The 19,622-nt window shown below is 35.0% G+C and overlaps 1 protein-coding gene and 1 pseudogene across 1 annotated transcript in view; one reads left to right on the top strand and one right to left on the bottom strand.

Moving 5' to 3' along the window:
* Window positions 1-19,622, bottom strand: part of Il1rapl2 (interleukin 1 receptor accessory protein like 2) — a 1,120,259-nt gene that overhangs the window by 604,184 nt on the left and 496,453 nt on the right. The gene's annotated exons all lie outside the window — the stretch shown is intronic.
* Window positions 10,345-10,429, top strand: LOC117695679 (U2 spliceosomal RNA; annotated as a pseudogene).

The following is a 19,622-nucleotide window of genomic DNA, read 5'->3' as shown; positions in this document are numbered from 1 at the left end:
TAAATATAAGTCTCTAGTGTTTTCTTTTCATGGGGCTAGAGAGAGTTGAATGAGACTGGAGTGTTGTTGGTGCTCAAAAGACTATCCACTTGGGTTGTCCTGAGGAAGACAACCAGCTAGCTCTAGGGGGTTTCAAGAAAAACAGGTTTGGTCCACATAGTAGCTGGCCGCTGGAATCAGGGCCAGAAGGCTACTTAGGGCTAGCCATGGGGAGTGGGTGAAACCTCCAAAGCCTGCCCCTAGATGGATTTAGTGTGGTTTTTTAAAACTACAAGCTACACACACACACACACACACACACACACACACACACAGACACAGACACACAGACTAATTTTCATGTTGGATTTTTTTCTTATTCTTTGGAAAAAAAAAAGTAATCAAAGAACAGTAGCATCTGAGTTAATAAAATATTTCAAACATATTAAATCATTATTCTAACTACTGAACTACCAGCCATTAATTACAGCAGTTAAACTCCTAGGAGCAAAGTAAACCAATAGAATAGGTAGAAATTCTTCATGCTAACTTGAAAGGACTACCCAAACTCCATTTGTCTCCATTTAAGGACCGGGCCTGATTTCAAAACAAAGGTCATAAGGGACCACATCCAGGAACAGACTATAAGTCCTAGGAACTAGGCCATAAGGCAGCAGCTGCAGGAAGAGGCCATAAAATCCAGGTACAAGGTCATAAAATCACCTCCCAAAGAAAAGCCTGAGGATAACCACAAAAATGGGAAAATACCTTATTTTTGCTAGGCCTATTTCATCCTGTGGTTAAACATTCATGACATAGGAATGCAGACCACTGACGACCTGGCACAAACCAATCAGAAGTCTACCCCTGTGATCCCTTAGCATATACCAACAAAAATTTCAGACTACCTAATCCTTCTACAAAATTCTCCTAATTTATTTTAAGAAGACCTGTGCCTTTGTATGGGTTGTCATTTCAAAGAATGGTTGTCCCCAGCATGCTGGTTGTTTCTGCAGAATAAACCGTCTCTTGTCTTTGCATATACTATCTGAGTCTGGTGTCTTCTTTCAGTGATTTTCAGAACCATACAAACTTATTCAACCAAGTACAGTGCAAGCATCCTGAATGTAACAGCTAATTTTCATTGTTGATAGCCTGGATTTGGAATCACCCAGGACATACACCTTGACTGGGTGTGTGTGTGTGTGTATATATATATATATATATATGTGTGTGTGTGTGTGTGTGTGTGTGTGTGTGTGTGTGTGTGTAGCTCCAGCATTACTCAACTCTGTTTGATTATTGTGTACAGACTCCACGTGACCAGCTGCCTCATGCTGCTGATGCCAAGTATTTATTATCTTATTCCTTTAAATGCCTCTGTGCCCAATATCTGACCACAATGATGAGAAAAGCAAATAGATCATGTATTAAATATATTAAACCCATAATGATTACTACATGAGTGTTACTAAAGAACACGGGGATGGACAAGTGACAGTGTGGCAGGTGGGATTTTCTCTTTGTAACTTAAAATACAATATAATTTTTCCAAAGTTATATGCTTCTCTTTGTTTGGCCTATGTTGTTTTATTATGAGGGAATCATCCCCCCATGTAGGGAAACCAGTGAGGTTAGCAAACTGTGGAGTTTCATTTGAACAGCCATCCCACACTAAATACTACTAATGTTCTAATAAAGATTGAGTCTTAGAATCAGTCATTTTATAGGACAAAAACAAACAAAGATGAGGCAGAGTAGAATTAGATTCTAATATAGGCCATATTTAAGAAAATCTATACTGGTCTAGGACATGTACTAGTTCCATCATGAAGAATAAATGGAGGTAGATAGTCAAAGTCAGCACACACCACAGAAAAATGTGGATACGCATCAGCTCAGAGTATGGAAACCTATAGTAATCAGCTCTGACTTTCATTGTTCATAAAGTGGCCCTGTATCCTAGGGATATAGGCCCTATATGTACATAGTACTAAACAGCTGAATTACTTGAATTATTTGAGCCCTTCTTGGTTACTAAAATTACAATGTTGATACCAGAGTAAGGAAAACTAATCAACTATCATTTAATAATTTTGTGTATGAGACTAATGAATAAAGGACATTGCCTTATTTCCCACTGTATCTCTAGAAATAAGTACAAGGTTGAATACACACTAGATAAGTACTGTAAATATTTGTTGAAGAAATGACTGTGTAATACATTATACTGGTACAATAGCACTAGAAAGAGACAAATGCCTCCTATCTCCATAGTCACATGAAATTGCTTCTTATATAATTGCTTCTTATATAATTTTAATTTAATCAACCAGAAATTATATTGAAATAATTAGCCAGTTTTACTTTTAAACAAAGAAATTCACTTGAGTTTACTTAGTAATTTCTTTATATAATTTACTATCATGGTTAATTGAACTATAGATTTTTATGGTATCACAAGTACATATTTCCAAATTAAGAAAGCAAACTGGAACATAAATAATTATCCTAGCTATGTCAGTCTTAAAGTAGAAGTAAAACATTGGGTGCTGTAACTAAGGTAAATTTACAAATGTAAAACAATGTCTTACAAGTAAAACAGAAAAGTAGGATCGCATATTAAATAAGAAAATTTAAGCAGATCTTCCTTTCCTCAACAGTATGAAACAACAATGCTATATTTTTAAAGCAGATATTGTCCCCAAAATTCCTATGCTGAAATGTAATCCCTAAAGTAAGGATATTAAGAGATTGGAGTTTTCAGAACATGTTTACATCACAAGGACAGGTCCCTCATGAATAAAATTATAATAGAATCTGTATAAGAGACCTAAAGTAGGTTGTTTATTCCTTCCACCAGGTAAAGACACATAAAAAAAATATCACCTATGAGGAACAGGCTATTTCTAAGCATATAATCTGCTGGCACTATTTATTGTAGATTTACCAGTCAGAAAGAAGTATGAGCAATAAGTTTGTTATTTATAAACTACCAAGTCTAAGTTATTCTAGCAGCCAAAACCAAGAGAAAAAATATAATATCTAATCATCTTTAAAACATTTTGATACATTTGTGTGTGTGTGTGTGTGTGTGTGTGTGTGTGTGTCAGAAGACACCTTGCAGGAGTAGGCTGTCTCCTTCAAACATAGAGGTATTGAACTCTGGTAGTGAGGCTTAGTAGAATGATTTTTAACCATCTTGCCAGCCCTGTGTACTTAATTATATTTTCCTGGAACAAACTTATAAAAAAAAGATACTAGTAACATACATACACAATTTTACGTAACCTCAAAAAGTTATCAAATATATTGAAGTAACAATTTATGTAAAGGTTTTTCTCAGCCTCTAGACAATAGAAGAACTGAATTTCCATAAGTTGCACGTCCAGTGAAAATCTTTGTTTACAACTTGCTGTTTTTCAAAGGTTAAAAACAGGAGAAGGAAACGAGCTAAGACTGTATTAACCACAATCTCTTAAAGAGCAATAAAACTGTTATATATCTCTCCTAAATTATCAAAGTCAGTGGATAAAACAGAATTTGATTCAGAAGTTTTATTAATAGTCATTTCCATACATTCTCTGGGCAAAATGTAATTTACTTCTAATGCCAATATTTTGGTGATTTTATGGTTCATTACAGGAATCTTCAAATTTATGAAAGTGTAGATGCAACAACGACAACAACAAAAACAATCATAAATATTCTAATGGTAAATTATGAGTAAAATGGAAAAAAACAGCATTGAACCATGAAACATTTTTTTGAACAAACTTCGACTATGCGACTATATGTACATCATGCTTTTAGATGATTCTGGTTTCCTATGCACAGAATTATACTTTCTGCTTTTTACTTTTTCCTAGATTTTAATTAAGATCCAACTCCAAGAATATAAGAAATAGGATAAGTTTCTCATCTCCCTGAATTTGCCCCCAAAATCTTCTCTCTGCCTCAATTACAACATATGGAGTACAAAGGGAAAAAAAAATCTAACCTCTTTTTGGTTTATATTCTTAGAGCTGAATTTGCTCATTCATATATATATATCAAGAATCTTCTCCAGGTTTACTTAAAGAATAACTTCCTTAAGGGAAGTCACTGGTTTTGGAAAGGAAGTATGGTGGGAAGCCATCCAAGCTCATTGTCCCTTTTTTGGCCACCTTCCTACTGCAGCTGGTTATCTGAAGGCTGGGCAGTATGTAAAAATATCATGTTACGATGGCTAAATTTGTGCTTCTCTTTTCTCCCTGCAAACCTGTGTTTTAAAAGAACCCTGAATTTAAGTTGATCATTGTTATTATTATAACGACCCTTACCTATTCTAATGCTGAAAATTATCTTATTTGTACCTTTTTGAGGGAAGAAAACCTATCCACCATTTTGACAATAACTTTGAAAGGCTAATGGCATTTGACTATACTCTGGTTGAATTTCCAACTGTAATTTTCCTCTGATTAAAATAAATAAATAAATGGTAGAGCACCAACTTTGTCACCTGAGCATTGTTAAAGCTGACATTTGCAAAACAAGTATGCTAATATGACATTTCCCTGTCTTCTTGGTACTTTGGTGTGATCTGACAATGAACCCAGAGAACTTTCCCAGAAACCTTTGGTATTTGACCAAGTGCCACCTATACATCAGGTGATTTCAAACTACTGTCACTTTCCTGCCTGCCTGCCTGCCACAATTTAAAGGAATATCCTACACTAAATCTCAAGGAAATGCCTTATCTCCTAATGAAATATAACAGAGCAGCTAGTTCACAGGCTGCTTTTTAGTCTGTCAAACTGCCTTCTAAACTTAGATCATTAGCTTTTGATATATAGGTTTTTGGTTGCATGTTTGTTCTTTAAAGTGAAAATTTAAAATGTTCCATGTTTTTTACTTTAACTTTTTTGAGAATGTCATATATATGTAGTATACTTATACAATTCCCACCCCTCTCTATGCCCCTCCAAATCTTCCCATATCTTAGCCACTTTCTATTGAGGCCATGTCTTCTCCTTCCTTAATTATTACTATACAATATATACAAGTGGATATATAAATACATCCTGATGAATTCATTTAATGTTGCAGTGTTTCTCATAGGGAGATGTGTTCAGAGATCACAACTAGGGATTGGATAACTCAGCAAGGGCCTGATCTCAGCAACCATTAAGTGTTTATGGTTCTTCATCTTGGTATTGGACCCTAAGAGATCTCCTCGACCCATGATGACATGTCAACTGCTGGTGTCATTGTTAAGGTGACTTTAGTTGTGATTTCATGGATGCAGCTTTCCTGTCATATGCAAGCATTGTCTAGGACAGCCAAGGTTGTTACTCTGAGAAAACCTGTATCAAATTAAAATAAAATAACATTAAATTGAATCCTGTAAAATTAAGATTATATTGAATGAGATAACCCAGCTGCAAATCCTCATAGTTGAGAATAAACCACAGGGCAACCACAGAAAACGGGAAATTACAACCAGAGGTGGGAAGAAGGCCTGAAAAGGAGCATATAGATGATATGAATTGGAAAATGGAAAAATTGTAATAATCGTAAGGAGGCTCCAACTGGGTAGAGACAGGGAGGTCAATACAAAAAGACAAGGGCAAATGAGAGACAAACAATACTGAAATGGCTTGACAAAGCCTTAAGGAATCATATTATTCCTGGTTTGCATAAAATTATACATAACATATATAAATGAATGTGTATACATATATTTGATATATTATATGATATAATATTAAATATAACACACACACACACACACATATATATATATATATATACATGGAAGCTAAGCAACTTGGGCTAACCATGCTCCTCCTAAGAACCATAGACTAACAAAAACTTTAGTGCCAGGGACAAAAAATACCTCTTTCAAATAGTTAAGCAGTGTAACTCGGATGACTCCCAAAACTATATGGGTGATCAATTTGTTCCTTGGTTGCCTCTTGGGTTTTACAGTAGGCTCTTACTACTGAGTACAACTCAAACTTAGGACACTGGACTCAGATGATTCTAGCCAGGTTTGATCTAAAAGCTTCTTTCCTGCAGTTTAGCATCCATGGTTCCAGAAAATACTGTGCAAGCTGCCAATGAAGGGAAGCAATTAAACAGTCCTACCCAGCTGCAATACCTATGAATGACAACAATTACCAGCATGGCAAGATATGCATAAAGGTGTAGCAAAGGCACTCACATGTCAGTGCCAACCAACAGCTGTCTAATTGAACTTCAGGCCCAGTCAACAGAAAAGAAATCATGCCTGACACTGGAAAGCTATTTAGCTTCTGTGACTAGTGAGGTCATGGTCCTTAGAAAAGATTCTACTATTCATACTTTGCTACAATAGCCTAAATCCTTGTTACATTCTAAATCTTATCCTTATACACACAGACAAGTATAGCTACCACCCCTCATCAAAGAAATGGAGACTGTCGCAGAAAATCATAACTGACACAATCCAGAGATTAAAAGTTCATGAGGAGCCCCAATACAGTACGTGTACGTACGTACGTACACACACACACACACACACACACACATACACACTTGGATATTTGGCTCAGGGAACATGACAGAAGGGGATGTGGAATGTTAGTAAAAGCCAGAATACCAATAATTCTGTGAAACAGTCTCTCCAAGGAATGAATGACTGCACAAACAAGACCAGAACAATATCAATGGACACATTAACGTGGAATGGGCTATCAACAGATAAGTTAATGTGGAAGGGGAAAATTTCATGGGCTCATACCCTTAGATAAAAAACTGAAGGCAACTAATGACCTATGAAAGAAGAATTAGCCCCTCTCAGGAATGAGCACCCTTTCTGGTTGTTGAATATAGTATAGTCAGCACTGAAAACATATACAAACAATAAAAATGAACTCAGAAACTTATTTGTGTATGTATGTAAAACAATAATAATCAAAGATTAAAGAGGCTATCAATCTGACATGGGACGTCTTTGAGGGAAGGTAGTTGGGAATGGATAGAGGGGTAAAGGAAGAGAAAGGTGATGAGAAAGGAAATCTATCGCTATTAAAATATTTTTAGCCAATTTAGTTTGTTCTTAAATTTTTGGCCTAGCACATATACCTCCAGAGATATATTTGGTTTCAGATGTGGGCAAAACTAACTAACTAACTAACTTACTTACTTATTAACCAATTCATGAAACTTCAATAGCAACAAACCCACTGTTGCTGCTGTTGGAAATTGACTATTTTTTACATGACTTGGAAAAAAACATTAATGCTAACTAAGTCTTTGGGTATTCCTTACAAGAATCAATAGAAACAAATTTATTGAAGGAAGGGGAGACAGAAATCTGAGAATGCCATAGGGCTTCCAAGCCCCCTTCATTTATTATATATTATCATTTGTATAATTACTTATCATGTGCTTGGGAAAAAAAATCTCAGAAGGCCCCTCCCTTAGATGAAGGACTATAGGCAATTAGTGGCTATAGAGAGAGACAAAAACAGTTTTCTCCTTGGCCAAGATCATGTATATATATATATATATATATATATATATATATATATATATATATATCCTGAAGCGCTCCACAACATGAAATGGGCTCTTCAGGCTGTATATCTTTGTGTATACATATGTATTTTTATATGTGTGTATAATATATATTATATATTACATTTATATTACATTTATTTGTTATATATTATAATATATAGTGTATAGTATATATTATATAGTGTATAGTGTATTGTATGTTGTATATTATATAATACGTATATATTTAAAGAAAAGGTCTTGAGTCAAAATAAATATTGAAGGACACAGGAGAAGTTGAAGGAGGAGAGAGGTTTAAAAGAATTTACTTTTTTCTTCAACCTTCTTTACTAAAAATATAATCCATGAGTCTTATATATGACAGTTGTTTTTATCTTGTTTCTCTGTACAAAACTGATAAAAAAAACAACTTTCTTTTTTGCTTTTTGTTTCTCTATTGACAAGGCTGGCCGTGAACTCAGAGATCTGCCTGCCACTGCCTCCTGATTGCAGGTACTAATGGTGTATGCCTGGCTAAAACATCTCTTTCTTAATGAAGTAACTTTATCAATGAAAACATAGTCCACTCTTTCAGAAATACAGTCAAAACATGTCAACATTCCTGGAGACATTTCTGTAACCTCTTATCAACAAATTTAAATTAATTTTATGATGGAGGTTTAAGTCTCCTTATACAATAGAAACATTGCTAAATCTAACTCTCTAGAGTCATTAAGTAGTGTGTGTGTGTGTGTGTGTGTGTGTGTGTGTGTCTGATTGAAAAAGAAGCCATGGAATTGAGAGCAAGTGAGGAGGACTTGAGCGGAGTTGAAGTTGGAGAGACAAGGGGGATAAATGATGTAAATGGAGTATATATATATATATATATATATATGTGTGTGTGTGTGTGTGTGTGTGTGTGTGTGTGTGTGTGTGTGTGTAAAATTATTTTCATTTGTTTTTGGTTTTTTTAGAAAGATTAACATTCATTGTTTTAATAAAACAAAATCAATTATTTTCATTTGTTTTTGGTTTTTTAGAAAGATTAACATTCATTGTTTTAATAAAACAAAATCATATTATATCTTTTCTTTGAATAAAGATTTGAAAATGACTGAAAATTCAAAAGAAAAAAGAGACCTTACAAGTGATGGTAGGAAAAAAAAAAAAAAAAAACAAGGAGTAAAGACAATGGGTGACTATATGTTCCCATGTTAGAAATTCTAGAAAAATATTTAGATATGTGTTTCCTTCCATAACTGAAGTACATGTATAGAAAACATGATCACAGCAATGGAGAGTGATGACAGCAAATCAGTAATAAAACACATCACTAACCAGTATATACCCAGGACACAACTACTTTACTGATAAATCTTACGAAACTATTCAAGAATTTCACTCGTAAAATTGAAGAATTAACAAGAAAGGCAATTCTGTGAACACATTAAATGGAGCCAGCTTTACTCTCATATAGCAAATAAAGCAGAAATTATATGTCAACAACCCTAATTATAGATGGAAAGTTATCACAATATTATCAAGAAAATGCTGCAGTACAGTGAAAAGATTATTGAACATTATCAAGTGGGATTTAGCTAAGGAATGGCAAGATGATTGAACAACATATACAAATCAATACATACAATGTATCAAATCAATAGAATAAAAGAAAAAAATGTGTAAAATGTCTCAACAGATTCAGAACACACAGTAAAATTGGTGACATCTTTGTGATAAAAATTCTAAAACTCTGTGGTGAGAGATCATCCCTCGAGATGCTACAGGCTTCTATAACAAAACTCATATGAAACTTGAAAAGGCTGAAAGTGTTTCTCACATGATCTTGAATGAGAAAATGGTTTCTACTTTTCCCATTCTTTTTCCATCTTTTAGCTAAAATTTTCCAAAATTTAGCAATAGCAATTATGTAAGAGACAAGAATAAACTGCAAATGAGTGAGGAGGAAAGAAGATAACTTTTGTAGATGACATGATTTTCCACATTGAAAAAAATCTGCCAAAGGATTAATAACATTGATAAATAGATTCAATAAAAATAACATAATAAATTGACAAACATCTAGAGAAACAATAATAAACTTTCTGGGAAACAGATCACAAATCACTGTAGTTTCTATTAGCTGCAAAAAAATCTAGAAAATAAGATCAATCGTTAAAATGAAAAATAAATGATATCTAAAATGAAAATTATAAAATACTAATAAAAGAAATTGAAGAACACACACATACATAAATTGGAATAAACTCTCATGTTCATGGATTAGGATAATATTATTAAAAGGCTGATACTATATACTATCAAAATAAATTTATGTCCTTAAAACAACCCCTGCAAAATACTGATGACATCTCCAAAGCATAAAAAAAAAAAAACATTGAAAATTCATACAAAAAAACCCCCACAAATTGCCCAAGCAACCAAAGTGTGGTCAAGCATCACCAAACACAATTTCAAGACCTTCTATAAGGTTTCAGTAGGAGAGGAAATATGGCACCATTGTAAATGTGCCATGGGTCAAAGACACAAACTATAGAGTGTCCAGAAAAACTCCATCAAATCATATCTGATTATTACAAAGTACCAAATATAAACCAAAGAAAGTGCAGCATTTTGGATACTTAGTGCTAGGAAAAGAAATAAACATTCATCTGTAAGTTACAAATGTGTTTCTTCTTCATGCCTTACATAAAAATCAATGCAAAAACTGATCACAGATTTGCCTATAAGGCCTAATAGCATGACAGAATTTGAAGAAAACAGCAGGATTGTTTCAGATGGCTGGTATTGTCAATGGTCCTCTAAAATTTATCTCAGAACATCGCTTCTCGGCCTTTTGGCTAAGATCAAGTGTAGTATTTTCATTTTTTAAAGAAAACCAGTATATAAGTTTTCTGTAGTTCTTCTCAAACCAAGCATTCTAAGGTTTCATAATTTTTATTTTTTCTTATTTATATAACAAAAATTTCTATATGGCTTCCATATGTGGTAAGCTCTTCAAATTAGGGTACTTTAGTATTTGTGTCAGAGATCCAATCTTACTGAGCACTTGTCTGGTGAGGTTTAAGTAGAAGGTTAATACAGATCTATTAGAAGTAAATGATAATAACTCTGAAAAGATCCTAAAATACAAATAAGAAGGCTTGCATAGTATATATAATATCTATGTATGAGTTTTCCTGTTTATACTTATTTGTAACGAATCTTGTTCACTATAATTAATAGATATTGGACTGTCTAATTTTTATGCCAATTTGACATAAGGTAATCAGTTTGAAAGAGGGAACCCTAATTGAGAAAATTTCTCTATCATATTGGTCTATGGATAACCCTGTGGTATATTTTTTTGTTGATGATTGATGTGGAATGATCCAGCACATTGTGTATGGTGGCATCTCTGGGATGATGGTGCTGGGTGCTATAAGGAGAAAACCAGAGCAGGCTATGAGGAGCAAGACAGTAAGCAGCGCCCTTCCATGAGTTCTGCATCAATGCTTGCTTCCAGGTTCCTGTCTTAAGTTCCAGGAGGACTTCCCTGGATGATTGACTATTGGTTGTAAGAAGAAATAAACCCTTTCCTCCTCAATTTGCTTTTGGTCATGTTATTTATCACAGCAACAGAAACCCTAACTAAAACACCCTTGTTTATGCTAAATTTGTCTTGGCAGACTAAATGAGGCATGTAGTTCTAGCGGTGTCTATGAAGCAACAGTATTTCAGCCTCTGGGAGCTTATTAGAATTACAGGTGACTAGGACACACTCCAAACATACTGACTTGTATTCATATTGAAACCTGAGAGCATATGTGTAGCACAGAACTTACCACACAACACTCTAACAGAATTCAGAATCAACTTCCTGCTGTAACCTCTCCTGGCAGAAGGGGTGAGTAGTCCATCCTATCATTAGGGAAAGAGAAAAAAGCCACATAGCTTGTTCATCTTAGTAAAGTCTTAATTATGCACTCTTCTTCATTTCCATTAGGCAGTGTGTGGGATTAATGCTATTCCTTCGGTACTTATGTTTCAAACAGGTAAATTTTGAAGAAACATGAATTCACGTTATAGTATTGAACTTCAAAAAATTACCTGGGGATTTTATTTTGAGAGTCTTGTCTGAAGTCAGGTAACTAGAATCAGTGCTGAGATCTGTGGCCTAAAGGTGTTTCTGAGTCCCAGATTAATCATTTTCTAGCTTATATATTGAGGATGGTTGAGGCTGCAGGGCTCTTTGTATACTAGCACTCCACACCTATAGAAATGAACACGGCAGTGTTTCTTGACCTCTTTAGTATAGATGGCCTCACCAAGTTCCACAGCCAGGTTTACCAATGTTTAGGAAACCCGTCTACTCACAGATCTTGCACAGTTTCCTAGTATATCCAGTTTTAGTACATCCTGTCTAACATCCACGTCGAGGGGTTAGTGTAAGAAACAAAGTCTCATAAGCTTGTGCTTTCATCTTACATATTCAGCCATAAAGATAATATTAGTGATATTATTTGATTTTTATTCAGTCCTTGCTAGCATCAGACACAAGCAAGTACTCTGCATTTGTGTTTTCTACAAAACTGTATACAGCTGGCACTTTGTCACATCCATTTTACAGATGAATTCAAACTAAGATGAGCATTGTGATAGCACACAGAGCTGTTGAGAGTTAGGAATGTTCTGCTTCCTCTCCCCCAACCATAACTAATGCTCCAACATTCTCAAATAATAATATTGATAATAATAACATAGAGTACTGTTAGAAAACTGACTTTTAAACCTTACTCAAGAACTCCTGATTCAGGACAACCAGTGTGTTTATTTGCATAGTCCCTCAATGTCTTCAATGACTGCCAAGAGAGAGAAATGGTTTCCACAACTAAACTTTCTGGGACATCTCTGGCATATTAATATGTTTTGATTCACTTGGTATACTCATCTCTGAACACTAAGAAAAATAATTTCACCCTGTTAGCAAATGACTACACGGGTATATTATTTAATCTTTAGCCAGGATTAATTTAAAATGTTAGCATATGCCTGTGAGAAAAAAAAAAGAATGGATAAAAATGCAAAAATAAGGATGACTAAATGCCTTTTTTAGAAATTAAGCTTTATGCAAACTACAAGTTCATTACTCATTCAATGCATATATCTAGAGAACATTGTATTGGTTGAAATCATATGAAGCTCTGAAATAGATACTATAGAAAACGAAGCGTCTATGTACCTGGAAGTTAACGACAATCAGCCTGAAGGAAAGCTACCATCCATAAACACAATGTCATTACAACAAACGATGTTTTGATCATCCCTAATTTAATGTATGGTTATATAAGGTATGAAGGACATTAAAATAATTCTTTAAGTCACATATAGATAGAGAGCAATGAAAGTGAGCAGACAGACACCACCACCAATGTTTTCATGGTTTAGGAATCAATCTAATGAGAAATCAAGGATTTCAAAGCCCATAACAAGTCAAAGCCAAAATAAAACAAAATAAAACAAAACAGCTACATTGATTAGAGCCACGGCGAGTATGTGTTTAAAAGCCTGTAGGTATAGGAATAAGAGTGCAAAGGAGAATAAAATAAGAACTTTGATAAATGTAGTTTGATCTCAAGGTCACTGGAGGTAAAGGAAATACTAGTTCACTTACATACCAGCACATATAGCTTTTGAATATTTAAACATGTATTTAAATAATCCCCTTTCACTTTACCACTGCCATCAGCATCCACAAAGAAATCCCATTTGATATGCTCTTTGTTCCACAAACCTGGCAGAATTCTTGGTCTTAATTCACCAGCTAAATCTCAGATCATCAGTCTACCCATTATTCTTATGCATCACTGATCATACAGAAAGAGGATGCTTTTGATCCACTCTTTTTTCCAGTAGTGAGAAAAAATATGCACCTGCTTTTGATTTGTCACTTGCATTTGTATGATGAGTGATAAGGAAATGGATTAGGTCTGAGCTAACTGGCTCAAACAAGGACTGAAATCTGCAATTATGATTCCCTCCAAACACGGAACTCTTACCAATTTAGTTGGATATTGCTTCAATATTCAAATAAATCTTTAAATATCATCATAGAAATAAAATCTTCTTGATATGATTTTATGTACCCATTTCATCTTCTTCAATCTTCTTCTCCCTCAGACTTCTGATTGTAACCTGCTTTGAAGAACCTATGGTTTTCTCCAATGCAATATAGCTATCCAGGGTAGAGACATTTCAGCAGAAATTAGCCGTATGTCTTCCTGCCACAACACAATGAAGTGCTTTGTGAACTTGGAAAAAATGAAAGGAACATTTTCCAAGCAAATGGCTACTATCATAAACATTATCATTGAAATGAGTATCCATTTAATTTTGGCTCATAGAGATGCTCTTAAGTAAAAGTTTTCAATTTCAGAAAGACCTCAGACATATTTATCTTTTAAGCAATATCCAAAATTCAAGGCTAATTAATGAGTCCAGGTTCCCATACAGAATAGATAACAGGTTTGTTTACCATTTGCCTTTGCTGCAACTGGAATGGTTGCTTTTATGAGATCACTTTGTTTTGTATACTACCATATTCCTTGAATCTAAAACAATGCCAGGAGCCCTTTAGATGTTCAGAAAATGCTTCCAACTGGGCAAATGAATGGAATACTTTCTAACCACTACAGACTTACCTAAATTCTGTTAAGAAAGCCCCATTACTTTTTTTTTTTACTTATAAATAGTACCCCATATTACCAAGTGATTTTTCATACTGTCCAATTAGGGTCTCTGATTTTATTCAGAAACCAGTATTCCAAGGTCATGCTTCTCCCAAGAGCAATGCACATTTGACTAATTATCACCATTTGTAAATCTGAGCTTTTTCTACTAGTCTGGGTCACTCCTTAGATATTGCCTGTCTCCAGTTGAGGCTCAGGTTTATTTTGGTAGCTTTAAAACAGACGTTTATATTTAAACCCATTTCCTAAGCATTTCTCTGTTTGTAATTATAGCTTATTTTCCTCTTCCTTTTTTCCTCCAAAGCAAAAAGGCAGGCATTTAAAAATCTCCTCCAAGAACTTGGACTAGAGTAAACCTTATTGCTAGAAGTTGTATTGTTTGTTCAAAACATGTGAAAAAAAAAAACCTAATCTTCTAAGGTCAACCTTGTTACCAATATTCCCCTTGTGCAGTTCTAATAAAAGAAATATGTATGTACTAGTGAACAAGAGACACTACAGGGATGAGAAATTAAATAGACTGTCTCAAGGTAACCTGGATATAAACAGATGGACAAATGCTGGATCTTCAGCTGTACCATTCGGCGGGGTTTCCTTTGGCCAATTTGAATGTCTCCGAGGATGAGGGCCTTTACACCTGACACATCTGTGCTTCAGATCCCCTGCCTTTAAAATGAGTTTTATGAGTGTTATTGGAAACAACAACATTAAGATAATGGCAGGCATGACAGTGAAGCATGCCCAAGGGAAGCAAAATAAATGAAATCAATTAGTATCATAAATAGTGGTTCCCCTTTCACGGGTTTTTAAAGTCAGTTACATATATACCCAAAACCCCAAGGTTTTAAGCATTGAATAACTGGCTTTGATCAACAATTAAAAGAAAAAGAGAGTGGGACTCTGTTGTGCTATTCTCAAACTTTTCAGTATCACATTAATTTATGGAACACAGCAGAACAAAAATGCCTCAGTACAACTATTGTTTGTGCAAATGAAAAAAAATATCCAGACATCACAACAACATTGCTTTTAAATAAACCCACTTAATAGAACACTGCATGGTCTAATTTGCTTGATTTAATGAAAAATCACTTTGTAGCCCAGGATAAATGAAGACAAAATGTGCATGGCCAGCAGCTCTGTCCAAATGGGCACTAGCAAAATGTATCATTTTGAGGTCACCTGTCATTCTGTTTGAATGGGTCCCTTAACAGATCACAGAGCAGATGGGAGAGGCCAGTACGACATGACTCTCTGACTTAATTATAACATTACCAAGACAGCATATGGACTTTGTATGTACTAGAGGATTTTATTCAGTGAATTTATTTGCACATAAATTCCGTGATGTGCTTCATTTGGTTTTATGCTGCCTTCAATATTTATATTTCATTTTAATTGAATCATTTTTATCTATGGATTAATAGGTCAGGCTGTTCCACCAATTACAGCTGACTCTTGTTGAAGTCACATTTTTTTAAAGTGGAGAATTTGAATTTATGTCTTACCCAAGCTTGCTTAATATAGAACAATATTACAGTATTTTCCACAACCATCATCCCTAAAATTAGAAAGAAAGGTCTTGATGACCAGGTCTGCTGTGCCTTCAATGGTCCATAAAAAGCTCTCATCTTTTTTTTTTAAGTAGTCTGCTGTCTAGTAAAAATGTACAGCAGGACCACAAAAACCCCAAAGAAAACTCAATCAGTTTTGTGGGAAACACGTCACTTTACAACCCATCCCAAAGCCGATCTGTGGGAACTACTGATCTAATTCACTGAAAAAAAAGTGGGGGACTTGGAGAGCCACAGAATTTTCCTGCAAATCTGTCATACGCAACTCTGCATGGACACGGTACGCATCACTAGAAAATAATTTAAAACTTCTGCAGACATCGGGGAGTATAGTCTAAGTGCTAAATTTAGGTGACAGCACAGATAAAACAGGAAGTGAAATACTGCCTTAAGAAACCAGCCCTTGACTTGGTCAAAGCCAGAATTTAGATCCACAGGTCCACAATATATCAGCAGCTATAATTTAACTGGAAGCCCAGAAGAGTAATGAAAAGGTGGCTCGGGAAGAGGGCAGTAACATCACACACATATCAGCCTTGCTTTCTACTCCAAAGGAGTGAATCTTGCTCTTGATCTTTGCCAAAGGTAGATTTAATTTGAACTCAAATAAATATTAAGGCAAAGAGATAAATGGATGATTCTCTGATGATGAATATTTAAAGGTTATTTCATTTATTTGAAAGGGCTAGAATAATTTAAATGAGAGAACAATTTCTTTTCTAACTACGTGGAAACTTTACTCTCTTCCGTACTAGGTGAGGACAACGCTGGGTCTGAATATCTGTGTTGAGGACACACACTGTTAAAGGACTTTCTAATTTAAGGGAACTTTTCTTTTTTCATCATAAAGAAGATGTCTTTCCACAGTTCACAAATCCACTGTGACAGCAGCAGACTAAGCAGCACAGCCTCTATAATCAGACTATCTAGTTTGAGTCTTAACTAGCCACTCAATAGTCACAAGATCATGCACAAGTCTGAACATAAATTTTCCTCTCAGTAAAAAAAATAACAATATCTATTTTTTGCTTGATTCTCAAGACTAAACCAGTTTATGTAATATGCTTGAAAAGAGTTCCATAAATGTAGCAGTTTCAATTACCACAGTCATTTAATTACCACAGTCAGTCTTTATCACCATTATCATTACAATAATGGCCCTTTCTAATCCATTGGCCAATTTGTCTACAGTAGCAACTAACTGTTCTAGCTTAAGCTTCAGTGCTCATGCTGTATATTCGTTGTGCATCATAGCTGTATACTTTTTGTTTCCACCTTTCCCCCCAACACTGCCTGGGTGGACATACCTGGAGGGAGTGAGCAAATTTTTGCTTGAGAAAATCCAGCTCAATTGCTTTCAAAATGTAAATAGTGAGAAAGGGAAAACACATATTTACAGCTAGAATAAGTACCACAGCAACCTAAAGCTCCCACTCAGGTGGAGGTATGGGAAAATTAAAAAATAAATAATAAAGAGCCAGACAAGAAGCCATTTTGCAGAATATAGGGTCAGACAATTGTTTAGAACGAAGGAGAAATGATAAATTGTGTAGTTATAAAAAGCAAGAGATATGGAGGTGAGCTGATTGATAATTTTCAGTTCCCTTGCAATAAGAATCCCTATAATTCCCTTTACCATCAAAACATTTTACTTTACTCATCTGAACTCAAATTCCTCTTGCTTGCTTTCACATGTCATTTAACCAAGCCTTGATACTTTGCAATGGATATATATGCTTACATTGATTTATTGAGTTGTGTGAAACATAGCAGAAGACAATTGTCAAAGAACTGAAGCTAAAACATTGGCTATATCACAGGTCAGTGTGTCCTATGAGATGAGACAATGGAGTGACACTGGTTTTTCTCTAAGACTGCCATCTATATGATCTATCCTCAAGAAACAAGTTTGATCAGTGTATTTGTAACTTACCTGTGAAAGCATAATTTTATATTTTCATAACTTTAAAAAGCAAAGAAAAACCAAAAGCCCACAATTTAGTTTCTGCATCTTGTTTCTCTCACACACCCTCTCTGTCCTTCCTTCTCGCCCCCTCCAGAGTGTGTGTGTGTATGTGTGTGTGTGCGTATGTGACAGAGAAAGAGAGAAGAGAGGGGGAGAGGAAAGAGAGAGGGGGAGAGGAGGGAGAGGGAGGGAGGGAGAGAGAGAGAGAGAGATCAGGGATAAGAACAGGATGAAAACTAGGGTATTTTGAGAGTTAGACAAGCACTCTACCAATGACCATCAGCATGGTCCCTTTTTAAAAAATTGAGACAGAGCTTAAGTTGCTCAGGATGGCCTTCAACTTGTAATCCTTCTGACTCAGCTAGAATTACAGGAAGCACTACCACATTGGGTTATACATTGCCATTGTTGCTTTTTTATTGGAGTTGCATACCATATATTTTTGAGCTATTGTACATGATGGACATTTCACAATATACTCACACATCTTGCTGGCAGGGGAATAGCTATCTGTGCATGACATTCCCCAAACAGAAATAGTCAGCTATCATTTAAACACCAAATCTGGAGAAATGAAAAGCAATATATATATATATATATATATTTCAGAAGAACAACAGACATCATGCATAGGTCCATGGAGATTTTGGGCTTTTGTAATATCTTCTGATCTTTCTTTCTTTTCTTTTCTTTGGCTTAGTATTCTAAAACATATCCACAGAGCTGAGGTACTAAAGAAAACATAATGGTGCTCAGATAATTCACATGAACCACCTCTTTGTCATACATCGAATCCTAACAAAATTCCCTCAATTTGCAGGCATATTTGTGAAAGTAGTAAGTGGATCCCTCAGTCTTGAGCTATCACTAGCTGCCACCAGCATGAGAACAAGGAAAACTAGCTGCCTCTCATTTTACACACAGGATCTTTTCTCTATTGCCTTCTTTACCTATCGGGGCAAATGATCTTGACAGAAACTACCTTCCCATTTAAGAGCTTGTTGCTTCTAGATTACTAAAGATCACATTAAAATTGCCTGTTAATTCTTCCTCAAATATTTTCTTAATTATGGTACTCATTTTGATTTCTATCATGGTATGAGAACTTACTCTCTTTAAAGCATGATTTCTACTCTAACATTTGTTAAGATTTATTAGTCTGAACAATGACTTTGAGACTGTCAGACAAGAATTAAGAAGCAATTCCAAAGAATAGTGTATTCCTGTCTTTATTCTGTATGGTTCTGCAAGATAGGAAGTGGCTCTCTATACTTCATGTACTGAAGTGATACTAAGTACGTTAAAGCCTCAGACTTCAGATGTATTTTCCCCAGCAATATAGTTGAGCTACTCTTACTAAGATATCCTTCCTAAGATAAATATAAGCTGGTTGAGCTAAAATACTACTGTCTCAAGGCCTGAGTCAACCCCATCATGTATAGAGTTCCTAACTATGACTATTTGGGGAAGACAATATTGATTCTCCCTCTTTATTCTTCGAGATAAGCCCAGAGGATTATTTCTCTTTTATTATACTTAAGACATTATGAAAATTACAAGAAAATCTTCTACCAGAAAAATTCCCAATACCCCAAACACATTGTTATATTTTCTCTATAACACCAGTCTCCCTATCTCTCCCTTGATCAAATCTTTCAGTTTGTGACAGACAACTGTGAAACTTGGAATTAATCGACAATAATGAATCTTTATATCTACAACTATACTGTTTGTACAAGATCTATACAAGATCAAGTCTGCTGAAATCCTGGAATATATATGGAGTAGATGATCTCCAGGCTTGTATATTACTGAGGAGCTTTTTAGAGT

The sequence above is a fragment of the Arvicanthis niloticus genome, chromosome X (genome assembly GCF_011762505.2).
Source record: "Arvicanthis niloticus isolate mArvNil1 chromosome X, mArvNil1.pat.X, whole genome shotgun sequence".
In the NCBI taxonomy this organism is placed as follows: Eukaryota; Metazoa; Chordata; class Mammalia; order Rodentia; family Muridae; genus Arvicanthis; species Arvicanthis niloticus.
The sequence above is the reverse complement of the archived record's forward strand: the minus strand, read 5'-3'. Positions and strand labels throughout refer to the sequence as shown.